This window comes from Peromyscus californicus, unplaced genomic scaffold (assembly GCF_007827085.1).
Source record: "Peromyscus californicus insignis strain IS unplaced genomic scaffold, ASM782708v3 Scaffold_4__1_contigs__length_199733344, whole genome shotgun sequence".
NCBI classification, from domain to species: Eukaryota; Metazoa; Chordata; class Mammalia; order Rodentia; family Cricetidae; genus Peromyscus; species Peromyscus californicus.
Genome location: NW_026294562.1, coordinates 177,759,086 through 177,775,811, shown reverse-complemented (window position 1 = coordinate 177,775,811; position 16,726 = coordinate 177,759,086).

Here is a 16,726-nt window from a genome sequence, read left to right as displayed (position 1 = left end):
AATATAATGAGTTGAAATCCTTCTTGTAAATACCCAGAAATAGTATAACTGGGTCATGTGGAAGATTCGTTTTTTTTTAAGAACCTCCATTGTGATTCTATTGTGTGGTGATTCTAGAAAAGAGCACACATGGACACTCTTATGTCTGAATAGAAAGTCTGTATTTCTGTCCAGCAGCTGCATGGGAAACCTGCACAAATCATGCAGCCCTGAGCCTCACTGCCTCTGGTCTTTCAAGCACAAAAACTATATCCTGTGTTGACATGCTTTAGTGAGCAAGAACAGTTAGCAAGAAGCAGAACTATAGAAGCCAAAAAAAAGGCAAGGCTAGTACATTTATGGGCTTTCCTGGATCCTGGAGCTATTGACTTTGTCTTTTATGTATTAGGTCTTTGTTCCCATTTCTGCAGGTGTTGGGGCCTACATGCTGGGTTCTGAGGTCAGAATGATGCCTCCAACATAGTGTCCATTGTGCTGATGTCTGGGGGCCTGTTACAACCCCTGTACCTGATGTAATAGCTTATATCCTCACCAGTGACATATGTTTTTCTTCAGTTTGTGTTCTTGACACCGTTTGTCATTTCTTGACTTAATTAGTGTCATTCTAATTCAAGTGAAATTAATCTCAATGTAATCTTAATTTAGACTTCTCTGACAATGAACATTTGTGTGTGTGTGTGTGTGTGTGTGTGTGTGTGTGTGTGTGTGTGTGTGTGTGTTGGCCAGGTGAATTCCATCTTTTGTGAACTATCTTTTAATTCATGAGTTATTAACTAGGATGTTTTCTGTTAACTTTTTAGTTCTTTGCACTCCAGATAGTAATCCTCTATCAGATGTAAAGACCTAAAGACTTTCTTCCATTCTATGGGCTGCTTCCTCACTGTTTCTCTCGCTTGGCAGAAGCTTTTTGAGTTTATGAGGTTCCACTTGTCAATAGTAGGCATCACCTCCTGAATGGAAGAGGTTATTATCAGTCATTGTTTGGTTCTGTATTAAAAGTGTTTACTTTTTCCTCTAACAGTTTCAAGCATTGCATTAAATTCTTAGGAGCATTTGGACTTGAGTGTAATACAGAGTAAGAGATAGGAATCTAGTTTTATTCTCCTACAAGTGAGCATACACTTTTCCTAGCAAAAACTGTGATTCTGTTTTTTCTGCAAAGCCTATGCTTGGTATTTTTGTCAAAAAACAGTTCTCAGTAGCTGTGTGGGTTTATATCTCAGTCCTCTATATACCATTAATGGATGTGTCTGTTTTTGTGCCAGTGCTATGCTGATTTTGTTACTGTTGCTCTGTAATATCACTTTATGTCAGGACTGGCGATATCACCAGCATTAATGTTCTTGCCCAGTATTAATTAAGTTATCTGGGGGACTTTGCGGGTCCATACGTGACTGTTCAGAGTTTTTTCCTACACCTGGGAAGGCTGGTATTTGGATTTTGGTAGAGATTACTGTTCAACTTACAGACTGACTTGATAGCCATTTTCACAATATTAATTCTTGCCATCATAAGTATGGCACAGTTTTTAGCCTTCTAGTATCTTCTATGCTGTTAGTTTAGTGACAATGAATGACTTTTGCCACTTTCTATAATGGAAAGGTTTTCTTTCTACTTCAGTTACGGCAGAGTCTTGCTAGCTACAGTTCAATATGTCACAAGCTGTCTTTCAGAGTATGAAATAGTATTCAATATCACATTTGTTTCATATAGTTAGTATTTTGAATATATGGTTACCTGGGGAGACCTTTCATTGCATTTATCTCTTTGATATTCATAGTAATAAACACCTCCTGTGCATAAACTGGAATATCTTCCCCAAGATTTGAGACAGTTTGTTATGAGTTTATTGAAAATGCATTTAGAACAGAATTCTCACCTCTTTTCCATGCTCATGATTTATAGAGTTGGGGTCTTAGTATGGTTTCTATTGGTGTGATAAAGACCATGACTGGCTAGTTTTATGTCAACTTGACACAAGCTAAAGACATCTGAGATGAGGGAATCTCAATTAAGAAAATGCCTCCACGTTTAGTTATTCAAACATCCTTCCTTTTGGCATATTGTCAATGAATGTGCTGGATTCATTTATGTCTTCAAAATATTAAAAATCAATTAAAACATTGATTCCAAGAAAGCAAAAGAAAGAAAACGCCTCCATAAGATCAGCCTGTAGGCAAGCTGTAGGGCATGTTCTTCACTCGTGATGGATGGAGGAGTGCCCAGTCCACTGTGGATAGGGCTATGCCTGGGCTGGTGGTCCTGCAATTTACTAGAGAGCAGACTGAGCAGCAATATGTGAGGAGCAAGCCAGTAAGTAGCACTCCTCTGCAGCCTCCGTTTCAGCTCCTGCTTCCAAGTTCCTTCCCTGATTCCTTCAATGATGGACTATGATGTGGAAGTGTGAGCCAAATAATACCTTTCCACTCTGACCTGCTTTTAGTCATGGTTCAGCATCACAATCATAACCATAACTAAGAAAGAAACGGGTACCAAGATCATGCGGGTATTGCTGTGACAGATATGACCTTGTTGGTTTGGGAAGGAATGTAGAATGACTCTGGAACTCTGGGCTAGAAAAGCCTTTAAATATTGAGGGCTCAGTTGGCTGTTCTATGGGAACTTGGAAAATAAGAATGTTGAGAGCAGTACAAACAATGGAGTCCTGGCTTGTGAAGTTTCAGAGGGAAATAAAGACTTTTCCAGCTCCTTTGTATGAAGAATCTGTGATGTCTGGTCAGCTGGAACTGAAGAATCAGCTATGATTAACAAGAGACCAGAACCACTAATGTAAAACTTTTGCTTTACTGGAACAATTGATGCCGGAGCTGAGAAATTATCAGTTATTGCACCATTGAGGTGAAATCTCTGGGTAAGTGTTTCCTCAGAGTCAGCACACACAAGCTGTGTTCCAGAGGCTAACAAGGTTGAACCTCATGCTGGCATCCAAACTTGTTAGTGTAAGAATCTCCTGGGAGATACTGGTTTTAAAGGCATAAAGGGGTCATAGAGAAAAGTTGAGGCCGTGTACCATGAAGAGAGCCCAGGAGAAGCTATTGGAGAAAGCACAGCCCACTTGCAGCAGAAGATGCCAGTATTTTAGATACCAGTACCATGATACCACCAGCAAAAACAGCAGCAGTGGTTCAGTAGAGCTAGCCTGAGCTTAGAAGCTATGTATGATGCAGATGGCAGAGCCAGAGAAGTGACACAAGCCTTTTAAGAGAACCCCAAAAGACCATCATTAGATCCCAGACATTGGACATTGTGGTATTTACATAGTTAGTTTGGTTGGCTTTGGCCTGGTTGTGACTGTGCCCTAGTTCTTCTCTCTTAAAGTAAAAGAGTAATATTTTTTTTTTTATTTTACAGGAGCCCACAGTTGAGACTAAAATTTTAAAGAGATCCTGGAGTTTTACAAAGAATTTGGATTCTAAAAGAAAATTGGGATATTTTAATGATACTTTATTTGAAGTTTTAAAGAGCCAAGGCATTCTGAAAACTTGGAATATTTTATATTGTGACATTAATGTTAATGTGAGATCTTGGAGATGAATAAGAAAGAAAAAGTTATAACTTTAAACTGATGTGTTTGTGTGTCAAGACAAGGGGTCAATTGAGTCGACTAATTTATCTCAACCTGACTCAAGCTAAAGTCATCTGAGAGGAGGATCTTCCATGTTCCTGGCCTGACTTCCTTTAATGATGGACTATGATATGGAAGTGTAAGCCAAATAAACCCTTCCCTCCACAACCTGCTTTTGGGCACAATGTTTCATCATAGCTAGAGTTACCCTAACTAAGACAATGATCACAGCAACTTGGGGAGAAAAGGATTTATTTCATCTTACAGCTCACAGTCCATCATTGAAAGAAGCGGGGGCAAAGGAACTCAAAAAAGGAACCTAGAGGCAGGAACTGAAGCAGAGACCATGGAGGAATGCTGCTTACTAGCTTACCCAATGAGCGTTATTACAGCATCCAGGACTACCAGCCAAGGGGTGGCAATGCCCATAGTGAGCTGGTCCCTTCCACATCAATCATTAATCAAGAAAATATCCCCACAGACTTGCCTAAGGAAATCTCAATTGAGGTTTCTCTTCCTCAATAACTCTCACATGTGCAGAGTTAACAAAAGCCTAACCAAGACAATGGGTGTCATATCATCACACAGACCTCAAATGTCCTGTTTGTACCAACTTATAGACCTCAAACTTTCTGCTTTCCCATCCCATGGAACCCAAGTGTTCTGTTTATCATCCTACCTACTTATCGTCATCATGGTCTGCAAGTCTCACTTCCTCCCCTGTCCTCAGGCCCTGATACAGTGATCTCCCTGACTCATTCTTCAGCTGAAGCTTTCCAAGGAGCTTTGTGGTTGGTTTGGTTATTATTCAGTATTTCTCTTTATTGAATTACATTTTCATATCCTCTATTAGCTTCCTTTTGTGTACCTTGGAATACACTCAGAAGTTATTTGTGTCCTTTGAGTTCTTTAGACATATTTATAAGCATTCTTTTGAATTCTTTGTCTGAGATTTCATCTATTTTATTATCAGTAGAGGGCATTATTGTGGAAACAGTAATTTTGGAGATGTCATGTTGTCATCACATCCAAATTGATTCCGTCTAGTCCCTGTGTTTCACAGCCTCACCAGCCAGGATGTAAGAGAGCATTTCATTTCCTGCTTTAAGTCCTTTCCCCTTCATACTTAGCTGGCAGGAGAGATACCATGATGAAGGTGTTCTTCCCATGGCAAAGCATATCCATTGAACTTGGGATGTGCTAGCTCAGCAATTTCCACAAAAAAGGGGGGGAATTTGGAGGGAAGCAACAAAAAGCAAAAACAAAAATCTATCCTAACTCAATCATTTCAGAGTCAGATAAATACTCCCTGATTATCATGGTTTCACGCACCTAGCCATTTGGTTTTTGGGGTGTGTGTGTGTGTGTGTAAGTGTGTGTGTGTGTGTGTGTGTGTGTGTGTGTGTGTGTGTGTGTGTGTGTGTGTTATGGTGAAATGTGGAACATCCGTGTCTTACTTAGGGTTTCCATTGCTGGGATGAGACACTAGGACCAAAAACAATTTAGGAGGAATGTTACACTTACAATTCCATATCATATTCCATCATTGAAGGAAATTGAGGCAGGAACTCAAGGCAGGAACCTGGAAGCAGAAGCTGATGCAGAGACCATGGAAGAGAACTTCTTACTGGCTTGCTCAGTAGGCTTTCTTATAAAACCCAGAGCCACCAGCCCAGGCATGCCTGCATCTGCAGTGGGTTTGGCCCTCTCCCATAAATCAAAAATTACAAATATGCCCTGTTCATTTGCCTGCCTATAGCTCAACTTTATGGAGGCATTTTCTCAATTAAGGTTGCCTCCTATCAGATGACTCTATCTTGTGTAAAGTTAATGTGACAACTAGTAAAAAAAAAACACAATCATGCAGAAGTACTCTATCAGCAAAGACACGCAATGATTGAGATAGATTTTACCTCAAAAGCTTGGTTTTTACAAACAGAAACATGAACTCAGAATTACCTGTGGAAATTTGCAAAAACATTTCATGCCTCACTAAAGAGGTTTCATAAACTATACTAGGAATCTCTTGAAACAAATAAGCATTTTCAGCAAAGAAGCAAGTTATAAAAATAAACATATAAAATTGTAATCTTTCAACCCCTACCAATTGCAGCCCCAGTTGCAGGCCAGCAAGCAGGACTCCTACAGGCAGACTTGACTACCACCATCCCCTACCAGACCCTGTAACCTACAAGCCCCACTCCACCCTCCAAACTCACCCATCCTCTGAGACCACAGCGGCTCCCTGAAACACAGACTCTGCCAGCTCCATTTGGACCAAGAAGTAATTCTTTATTCTCCTAGCCAATCACCCTAGCCTCTAGGCTTTAGGCCCAGGGGCACAATCCATGCTCCCATACTCCCACCCATTGCAGCATCAACTGCAGGCCAGCAGGCAGGACTTCTACAGGGAAGTCTGACTACCACCACCACCACCACCACCAGACCCTGTAACCTACAAGCCCCACTCCATCCCCCAAACACACCCATCCTCTGAGACCACAGCTGCTCCATGAGACACAAATTCTACCTACTCTGATCGGACCAAGAGGTGAGTCTATTCTCCTAGCCGATCACCTCAGCCTCTAGGATTTAGGCCTAGGGGCAAAACTCATGCCCCCAAACCCCCACCAATTGCAGGCCAGCAGGCAGGAAGTGAAAATATTAAGGGATGAGGTTGTGCAGGAGTAGAGAAGAAGATAGAAGGGAGAATGTTAAAGAGAAGTCAAGGAGTGGGAGATGAAGTGAGGCCAGAGCACAAGGGAAATAAAAAGGAGAGGAGGACATGGAGGAAGAGGGAGTGGAAGGAAAGGAATAAGGAAGAGGAGGAAGAAAAGTAGAGACTAGTACTAGTAGAAGGATGAGAAAGTAATGAATGTAGAAGGAAGAACAAGAGACATAGGATAGGAAGGAAGAAGTGGAGCTTGCAGATGACGGCAAGGAGGAAGAGAGAAATAGAAGTAGAGAGGATGAGGAAGGGGTTGTACAGAAGGAAAGATTAGGAATAGGGGAATGAGCTAGAAAGGAGATGGAAGCTAGAGGAAAGGGGGAGAGGAAATATCTGGAAGTGGAGGAGAGTGACTAGGATGAGAAAGAGTAGTAGAATAGGGAATGAGAGGAAGATTAAAAGAAGACAAGAGAAGAGCAGGAGAGAAAGGAGGTATAGTGAGATATAAAATGATATAGGGAGATGAGAAAGTGGAAGGGGAGGAGAAACAAAACAAGTAAGAGAAGGAAGGTAAAATAGATCACAGGAGGAAGAGGACAAGAAGAGAGCTGAGGAAGGAAGAAGAAGACAAGATGAGGGCTGAAGAAGGAGGAAGAGAGCTGAGGAGGGAGGAAGAGGACAGGAAGAGAGCTGAAGAAGGAGGAAGAGGACAGGAAGAGAGCTGAGGAAGGAGGAAGAGGACAAGAAGAGGGCTGAAGAAGGAGGAAGTGGACAGGAAGAGAGCTGAGGAGGGAGGAAGAGGACAGGAAGAGAGCTGAGGAGGGAGGAAGAGGACAGGAAGAGAGCTGAGGAGAGGAAGAGGACAGGAAGAGGACTGAGGAAGGAGGAGAGGACAGGAAGGACTGAGGAAGGAGGAAGAGGACAGGAAGAGGGCTGAAGAGGGAGGAAGAGGTTTATTTTAAGAAATGTCAGGAAGATGGTGAGGAAGAAAAAGGGAAGTGAAGAGGTAGAGGAAAGGAAGGAAGAGGAGTGAGGAAAGGAAAGAGGATGGGGAGGAGGAAGACAAAGGAGAAAGACAGAAGGCAAAGAAGAGAAGGAGCCATCGGACTAGGATAAGGAAAATGCAGGAAAAGGAGAAAGTGACGGGAAGACAAGAGGATGAAGAGAAGGAAGAGAAAGGATGCAAGAGGAACAAAGAAAGGGAGCAGTAAGAGGAGGAGGAAGTGGTGGGACAGAAAGTGGAAAAGGTGGAAATGGGGAGACGACGGAGGAAGAAGGAAGGATGAGCAATGAGGAAGTGGAGGAGAAGTCATAAAAGGAGAAAGAGGAAGTTGAAGGAGAGGGAGGGGAGGAGGGTGGACGGTAAATGAAAAGAGGATAGAAGGAGAGAAGGGGAAAGAGGAAGCAAAGAAGAGGAGAAAAGACAAGATGAAGAAGAGGGGGAGGAAGTGCAGGAGCAAGAGAGAAAGTGAAATGGAAAAGCAGGGAGAAAATGAAGGAGGGAAAGATGGAGGTGGAGGCAGATGTGAAGGAGATGAATGATGGACGAAGAAGGAGGAGTTGGAGAAGGGAGAGTAGGGGGATGTAGACAGATGAGGAGGAAAAAGAGTAGAAAATAGGTGAGATGGGAGAGAAAATGAGAGGAACGGAACAGAGGAAGTGGGAGAAGGTAGGAGAAAGGAAGAAGATGGAGGAGGGAATAGAGAACAGGGGGAGGATATGGAGGAGATGAGCAAAGAAGAGATACAAGAGGAAGATATGGGGGGTTAGGATATGAAGGAGAGGAAATGGAGGAGGAAGAGATGGAAGAGGAAGAGATGAAGGGATCACAGAAAGAAGTGGAGATGGATAGAATAGTAAGAGACAGTTGAGGATGAGGAGAAAGACAAGATGGAGAAGGAGAAGGTGGAACAGCAGGAGAAGACAGAAGGAGTAGGAAAAAGATAGATGAAGGAGGAAGAGAAGAGAGGAGGAGAAGATGAGGCAAAGGAAAGATAGAAGAAATGAGTGAGGTGAAGAAGAAGGAAAAGACAAAGGATGAGGTGGAGGAGTGGGATATGGAAGAGAGGAAGCAGAAAAGGAAGTCAGAGGAGAGGAAGGAAATGGAGGAGGAGATGGAAGAAGCAAGGTAAGGAAGATATGAAGGAGGAAGAGTAGAAAGGCAAGATGAAGAAGTGGGGAATAAGATGGAGCAGAGGAATATATAATGAAGAGATGCAGATGGGAGATTGTGGGGGAGATGAAGAAGGAGATGGAGGAAAAGGAGATGTGATGGAGGAGTAGGTGCAAGAGAGGAGGGTAAGAAGGAGATGAAAGAGGAAAAGACAGGATATTGAAAAGTAGAATGATGAGGAGGGGCAGGGAAAGGAAGGCATGAAGGAGGATGTTGAAAAAGATGGAGATGAAAATGGAAAGGGAGATGGAGGAGGACAGGAGTGAGGAGATCATAGAGTTAGATAAGAGGGAAGGGGTGGAGGAGAAGGAGATGGATGAAGAAAAGGAGATAGAGGAGAAAGGTAAATGAGAGAAAGGAGATGGAAGGGGTGAGGGATGCAGACATAGAAGACAGAGATGAAGGAACAGGTGAGAGATGAAATTAAAAGAGGATACAGAAGAGGAAGAAATAGAGGAAACATAGAAGATAGAGTAGGAAGGAGATGAAAAGGAAGAGGTGGCAAAGAAGGAGGAGATGGAGACGGGAAAAAACAAGAGATGATAAGGGAATGGAGGAAGTGGAAATGGAGGAGGAGAAGGAAATGGGAGAGAAGATGGAGGAGGAGCTGGAGAAAGATGAGATGGAGCAGGAAGCAACAGAATTGAGAGGAGGAGGCAATGGAAGAGGAGGAAGAGATAGGAGGAGATGCAGGAGGAGGAAATTGAAAAAGACGAGGAAAGAAATGGAGGAGAAGGAAGATGAAGAGGAAGAGATGGAGGAAAAGGAACAGTCAGAAGGAAGAAGAGGTGGAGAAGAAAGTAGAGGAGTAGATGGAGAAATAAGGGATGTAAAAATAGGAGATAAAGAAAACGGAGGAGATGGAATGTAAGTAGGAGATTGATAAGGAAGAGGTAGACAGGAAGAAGAGATATAGGAGAAGGAAGAGCAAGAGATAAATGTGAAAGATGGATGAAGAAGAGGAGATAAAATGGGAAGAGAGGTGAAGAGATAGGACAATGATGAGGGGAAGATAGAGAAAGAAGAAAGGGGGAAGAGAAGAAAGATAGAGAAGGAGATAGAAGAAATGGAGGAAGACAAAAAGAGGAAAGGAAGGAGGAATATGGTGGTAGAAGAGAAATGGAGGAAGAGACAGAAGAAGATAAAGAGGAAGAGGAGTAGATAAAGGTAGTGAAATATGGGAGGAAGAAAAGATGGAGGAGATAGAAGAGGAAGATAAAGGGGAGAGGAGTAGATAAAGGTAGTGAAAATTGGAAGAATAAAAGATGGAGAAGGGGGAAGTAAAAAGGGAAATGGACAAAGAGGAGGAGGACAAAAAGATGAAGGAAGAAATTGGTAAGTAGGGGAAAAGGATGAGATGGAGAAGAATGAGGAAGGTAAGGGAGATAGAATAGGAGCTGGAGGATATAGGAAAAGAGAAGGAGAAAGAGAATGATATGGAGCAGGAGAAAAGGAAGAGGAGGAGAGGAAGAATAGGAAAAGGAAGAACAGGAGGAGATGGAACAGCAGGAGAAGGGGAAGAGGAAGAGGAGGAGATAGGAGAAAGGGGAAAGGGAGACGGGAGAAAGAAGAGGAGGAGGAAGTGATGGAAGAAAAGGAAGGGGAAGGAAGAGAAGAACAAATGATTAGGAAATGGAGGAAAGGAAAAGAGAACATGAGAAGGGGAATGAAGATGAGGAGGAGAAGAAAAATATGAAAGAGAAGGGTGTCAGGCCTGAAGACAGTAAGCTGGATAGCTGGGTAGAGGCGTGTGGATTGAAGAGACAATGAAGAAGACAGAAAAGAGTTGAGAGGTCTGTCGGTTAATGTCAGAAAGTACTGTCAAACAGCCCTGAGTATATTTTATAGTTAGCTTATATATAGTTTTGAAGGACAGATGTAGAACAATGTATAGTATAGACATTTAACCATTATCTATCTTGTCTTGTATTAAGGAACAGGCAGTTTTATTTTTTATCTTAATGTATCTTTGGAAGGCATCAGTAGTTTGTGTCTAGCTAGATAGTAGGTTTTCTCTTATGGGCTAATTAGAAGTTTCTCATAGCCCTTTAAGGAGACTCTGTGGGCCAATCAGAACTTTTTCACAGCACTTTAAGGAGACTCTGTGGGCTAATCAGAACTTTCTCACAGCCTTGGAGCAAACAAGCTTGAACTCTATTGACTCAGAATAGACCTCAGATTTAAACTAAAAAACTAAGTCAATTATGGGCCCCACAGAAGGGGAAGATGAAAGAAAGAATGTGGAGGAAGAGGAAGAGGTAAAAGGGAAGAGAGTCAGGGAAAGGAGAGAAGGAGGTAAAGAATTAGGAGGAAAAGAAAGAGGAGGTAGAAGGAGGAAATGACAGAAAAGTAAAGGAGACAACACAGGATATGGAAGAAAGGGAAGGGATGGAAGAGAAGGCTATGGAGGAGGAGGCAGAGAAGGAAATGGAGGAAGATAGAAGATGGAAGAAGAATAAGACGAGAGGAGATGAGGGAAGAAGAGAAAGAAAGGATTAGAAGGAAATAACAGAGGGTAAAGAAGAAGAGATGATGAAGGGGATTAGAAGCAGAGAAGGAAGAAAGGAATATGGAGGAGGAAAGGAGAAGGAAGAAAACAGAGGAAGAAGAGGAAGTAGAGAAATAGGAAGAGGATATGGAGATGGAGGAAGAGAAGGAAATGGAGGAGGATAAGGAGATGAAGGGCAAGTAGAGGGAAGAGGGGAAATAGATGTAGAAGATGAGGTGGGGAAGGAGGAGGAAGAAAGGAAGAGGATGTATATGAGATGATGAGGAGGTGTTGGAAAGAGAAGGAAGAGAGGGAGGAGATGGAGGAGAAAGAAATGATGGAGGAAGGGGAGACTATGGAAGACAGGGTGGGAAACTGGGAATCAGAGGATTAAGAGATGTAACTGGAGGGGGAGATGGAGGATGAGGAGAAGGGATGCTGATGAAGATGAAGAGATGAAGGAGAAGGATGAGATGGATAAGAAAATATGTAGGAGAAAGAAGAAAATGAGGAGTAGCTGTAGAAAGAGGAGAGGGGGAAAGTAAAGGAGCAGAAAGAGAAGAGATGAAGAAGAAGCAGGAGATGGAGGAGAAGAGGATCAAAAGAGACACAGGAGGAAGACTAGGAAGAGGAGGAGATTGAGAAGGAGGAAGAGATAGTGGAGGAGATGGAAGAAGAGGATATGGAAGATTAGGATGAATAGAAGAAGCAGGAAATGGAGAAGAAATCAGGGAAGATGAAGGAGGAGATAAAGGGAAGGAGGAAGAGGGGGAGAAGATAGAAGAGGGAGAGGAAGAGGCAGAGAAAGAAGAGGTGGAAAAGGAGGAGGTGAAGGAGATGGAGGAGTACCAGGATGAAACTGAGAAAGAGGAGGAGGAAAGGGAAGAGAAGGAGGCCATGGAGGAGGAGAAGGAGATGGAAGGAGAGAAAGAGGGATGAGGAACATCAGAAGATGGAAGAGAAAGAGATGGAGAAGGAAGAGGAGTAGGAGGAAAAGTAGATGAGGGAGAAGGTGCTGGAGGCAGAGGAATAAGACATAAAAGAGAAAGAAGAGGAAAAGGGAGTAGAAGGAGATGGAGTAGGAGAAGCATGAGGAAGAAGAAGGAAGGAAGGGACATGAGAAAATGGAGGGAGGGAATGAGAAAAAGAAGGGGAGAGACGAGATGGAGGAAGACAAGGAAGAGATCAAGGAGATGCAGGAAGAGAAGATGGAGGAGGAAAATGAGCAGAAGAGGACAAGGTGGCAGGAGGAAGAGAATTAGGAAAGGAGGAGGAAATAGGAGAAGAAAAGGCAACAGAGGAGATGGAGGAGAAAGAGAAGGAGGAAGGAAAGGAGATGGAGGTACAGGGGGAGAAGGAAATGGAGAGGGAGAAGAGAAAGCTGGAGAAGGAGAAGAGGAAGAAGTTGGAGGAGGAAGAGGAGGAGGAGGAGGAGGAGGAGGAGGAGGAGGAGGGAGAGGACAAAGAAATGGAGGAAGAGGAGGAAAAGGAAATGGATGGCTGGCCTGGGAGGAGGCTGCAGCACCTGAGTTGGGTGATGATGGGAGTGCCCAAGCATCAGGTACTGCATTGTATGTGAGGAGGTTTGTGGAGCCATATCATGTGGGCAGAGATGGGAAGAGGTCAGAGAAAGATGGCATGTGACAGGGAGTGTGAGACACAGAGTGGGAATCACATTGGGAGGAAGAAAGAGGGGCAGTAGGGGACCCAGGCCAGCTGTAGGGGGTGCACCCTCTTCCCATCAGCCTTAGTTTCCACATTTGTTCCTGGAGATGAGTGCTGGTCCATTCTTACCCTAGCTGTATTCCCAAAGGGCACCCCATCCCTCTTTCTGGAATAGTTGTAGCTTCCCCTGCAGAAGAGGAGACAGAGAGCCAAGAGAGGCATAGGTGTGAATCGCTTGGTACACAGTCAGTGCTCAATTAGTGCCCCTTCCTTTTCCTGGAGTGTGTGTGGGGGAGCCAGTAGGAAGCAAAGGACAGAAGGGAGGAAGGGAAAGGGAAGGAAGTGTTTATAAAAAGCTTAGCATACTGCTGGTGCCCAATAAATGCCCATATTCTCCAGGCAGAAAAGCAGGAGGGGGAAGGGGAGGGTGTAAAGAGATAAGAGAGGGTGAGTGAAGGGCCTGGTATACAATAGGGGTCAAAGTATGTTCATTCTTCTCCCAGGAGGGCAGAAAGGGGGGAGACGAATAAGAGATGACAATGGGTGGGGGTGCAGGAGGGAAAGGAGCCCAGAATCTGGGACCTCATACACAGCAGGTGCTCACAAGATTCCTAGTGGGGAGAGGCCAGACCCACTGGGTGGGAGAGAGGACATAGTGGAGGGACAGCAGAGCTGAGCAGAAAGTGCAGAGGCAGAGGGTAGAAAGGGTGTACAAACATCAGGGGGACCAGAAGGACCCTAGGGCTCAGGCAGAGACAGGAGACTGGAGGTGGCAGATGCCCCAAGCCTGGTCCTCAGGGTCACTCCCCTGCCTAGGGCGGAGCAGAAATCCACTGGCTTCTCTGAAGGAGCTGGAGGCAGGAGCCCCCAGCTGTCAGGACAGGAGACAAGGGTACATTGTCCTGGCTCTGGCATGGCCTGGTCCAAGGGGGAGAGGAGCCTGGTCTGCCGGGTATGGGGTGCTGCCTGGCCTCTGCATCCCATGACCCACTGTTCCCCATCTGGGCTGACCTTCCTTCCTGCCTCTCTTGTCTTGAGTCCCTGCTCTCCACCCCTCTGTCCTGTTGTGGGGCAGGAGGGAATGACCCTGCTGCCGGGACTGAGCCCCTCACCCAGGATCTGGGCTGGACGTGAGTGGGGACAGAGCGGGAGGAAAGATGGAGGCAGAGAAGAGGGAACCAGCACAGAACCAGCTTTATTCAGGAAGGAACACAGGGCCTGGGCCCCAGCAAAGAGAGACCTGAAAATAGGAAATGGGAAGGAAGGGGTAGGGAACAAGCAGGCAGAGATAGAGAGGGAGAATCAGAGAGAGGCAGAGAGATGGAGACAGAGAGAGAGAGAAATTCAAAGACGAGAGAGACAAAGACAGACATGGAAAGAGAAATACAGAGAGAGGGAAAATCAGGTCAAGAGAGAGACAGACACATATGGGAACATCAGAGATAGAGGGAGTATTGGGTTGAGAGACGGAGAGAGGCAGAGATGAAGGGAGATAGAAAATCAGAGAGAGAGATAGAGAGACACAGAAGCAGAGAGAGAGGGAGGGAGGGAGACAGGGAAAATCAGGCACAGGGATGGAGGGAGGGAGGGAGAGGGAGAGGGAGAAGAGGGAGAGAGAGAGGGAGAGGGAGAGGGAGAGAGAGAGGAGAGGGAGAGGGAGAGAGAGAGAGAGAGAGGAGAGGAGAGAGAAGACAGGAGAGGGAAGAAGAGACAGAGACAGAGATGAAGTGGGGGGGCAGACACAGGCAGAGAGAGGTACAGAAGGATGAGGCTGGAGGCCGTGGAAGGTAGAAGGGGCCCAGTCAGGAGAGGCAAGCGGACAGGTGGAGAGACGCCGGGTGCCTTGTTGGCCACCAAGGTAGCAGGACATCTCACCTGGCCTTAGTGTCTGCATCCTCAAGCCCTGCAATTTAAGGGGCACCAAGGGGCGGGTCCTGTCCCTATCCACACCTTATCTGGCCAGACCCTGGCCTTGCAGCTAAATTGAGCCTCAGCTGTCAGCACAGCCAGCAACAGCTGCACAGTCAGCCATACCACCAACCCTCCCCCATGAACTGTGCCTCAGGCCCCTGGAGGTCAGCATGGAGCCCCACACCCATGGGTGTCAGGGAAACCACCAGCTTCAGGACAGGCCTGGTCAGGCATGTTAGGGCCAAGGTGCTCTCCTCAGAAGTGAGGTGTCAGTGGGGCACCAAGTCAGCACTAAGGGCAAACAGAAGGCATTGAATCGGTGCAGGCCTGCACCCTTCCCTCCACAGGCTCCTCATTTAGAACCTTATTTGGTCATAGCTGAGGGTGCACCTGGGATGTCACAGGCCAAGAATAGAAACACTCAGGGAGTCCTGGCAGCTGTCCCCTACCCGGGACTGGACAGGCAACAGGTGGGGGAGGGGTGGGCAGGAAGCAGGGAGATGGAGGCATAGAGAAGGTAAGCAGCCTAGAGTCCCAGAGGGACTTCAGAGCCATGGGTCCCAACTGCTCCTTCTCAGGCGGCCCAGCACACCTACGAAAATGGCAGCAGCTGTGCCAGTTTCCTGCCCTCATCACAGCTTCAGATCTCGCACACTGGCTGTCCCTGTGGGGGTCAGAAATTCTAAATGGGCTCTCCTGGGCTGGCCTCCTGCTTTAAAGGACCCTGTGACTTCATCCAGCCACCCACCAAGTCCATTGTTCCTGAGGGAGACTGGATATAACCAGTCCTATCTGCTGGCCAGCTACCCTGCACTTGGGAAGTCAAGGTCCATGGTCACAGGCTGCTGGACCCATGGCCATCTTTGGGGACTACTGTCCAGCCTGCTTCCTCACTGATGGTCTAAACCTTAGAGAGGAATGGTCCCTGTTTCATCTTATGTTACCCTACTGATTTGGGGAGACAGCATGTTGGTCTCTGGCTTCTGTCTCCCTCTGGGCACCGATCTGTGACCAAGAGACATCCCCAGGAGCTCAGGCGCAGATAGCAAAAGAGCAGATTTATTGAGGCAGCAGTGATTAGGGGGAGTGGGGACCCTAGGGCAGGGCACAAGCCTCCTGGACCCTGTAACCTACAAACCCCACTCCACCCCACAAGACCCCCCCATCCTCCGAGACTACAGCTGCTCCCTGAGACATAGACTCCAAGAGCCCCAAGTGGACCAAGAGGTCCCATTGGAATAAGAGCTCCGATTGGACCAAGAGCTCAAATTGGACCAAGAGTGCCAACTGGACCAAGAGTGGCTCCCTGAGACACAGACACCATTTGCACTGATTGGAGAAAGAGATAGGTAGACGCCACTGCAAGATTATATTTAACAACATAAAGAGCAGTATGGCACAACAAGAAACTAGTAGTTCTAAATCAGCAACACCTGAACATCCCAACATAGAAGCAGAAGAAAATGGCCTTAAAAATGACTTTAAGAAGATGATAGAGGCCTTTAAAGAGGAAATGAAAAAAATCCCTAAAAGAAATCAAGGAAAAGACAAAAAATTGGAAGAAATCAACATCCCTTTAAAAAAAAATCCAAGAAGACCAAAAAAAAGGAATCAAACATGTGAAGAAAACAGTTCAAGACTTAAAAACTGAAATAGAGGCAATAAAGGAGACACAAACCAAAGGAAAACTGGAAATGGAAAATCCCAGTAAACAAACAGGAACTACAAATGCAAGCATAGCCAACAGAACGCAAGAGATGGAAGAGAGAATCTCTGGCATTGAAGATACATAGAGGAAGTAGATTCGTCAGTCAAAGAAAACATTAAAGCCAACAAAGTCATAACACAAAATAATCAGGAAATCTGGGATACCATGAAAAACCAATCTAAGAATAAAGCACCCCATGGAAATTTCTCTAAAATTGACCACATACTCAGTCATGAAGCAAATCTCAATATATACAAAAAAAAATTGGAATAACTTCCTGTATCTTACCAGATCACCATGCCTTAAAATTAGATTTCAACAACAATACAAATTGCAGAAAGCCTATAAACTCATGGAAACTGAATAATGCTCAACCTAATCACCAATGGGTCAAGGAGGAAATAAAGAAAAAATTAAAGACTTCCTAGAAATAAATGAAAAAGAGTTACAACATACCCAAGCTTATAGGACACTATGAAAGCAGTGCTAAGAGGAAAATTCATAGCACTAAATGCCTACATAAGGAA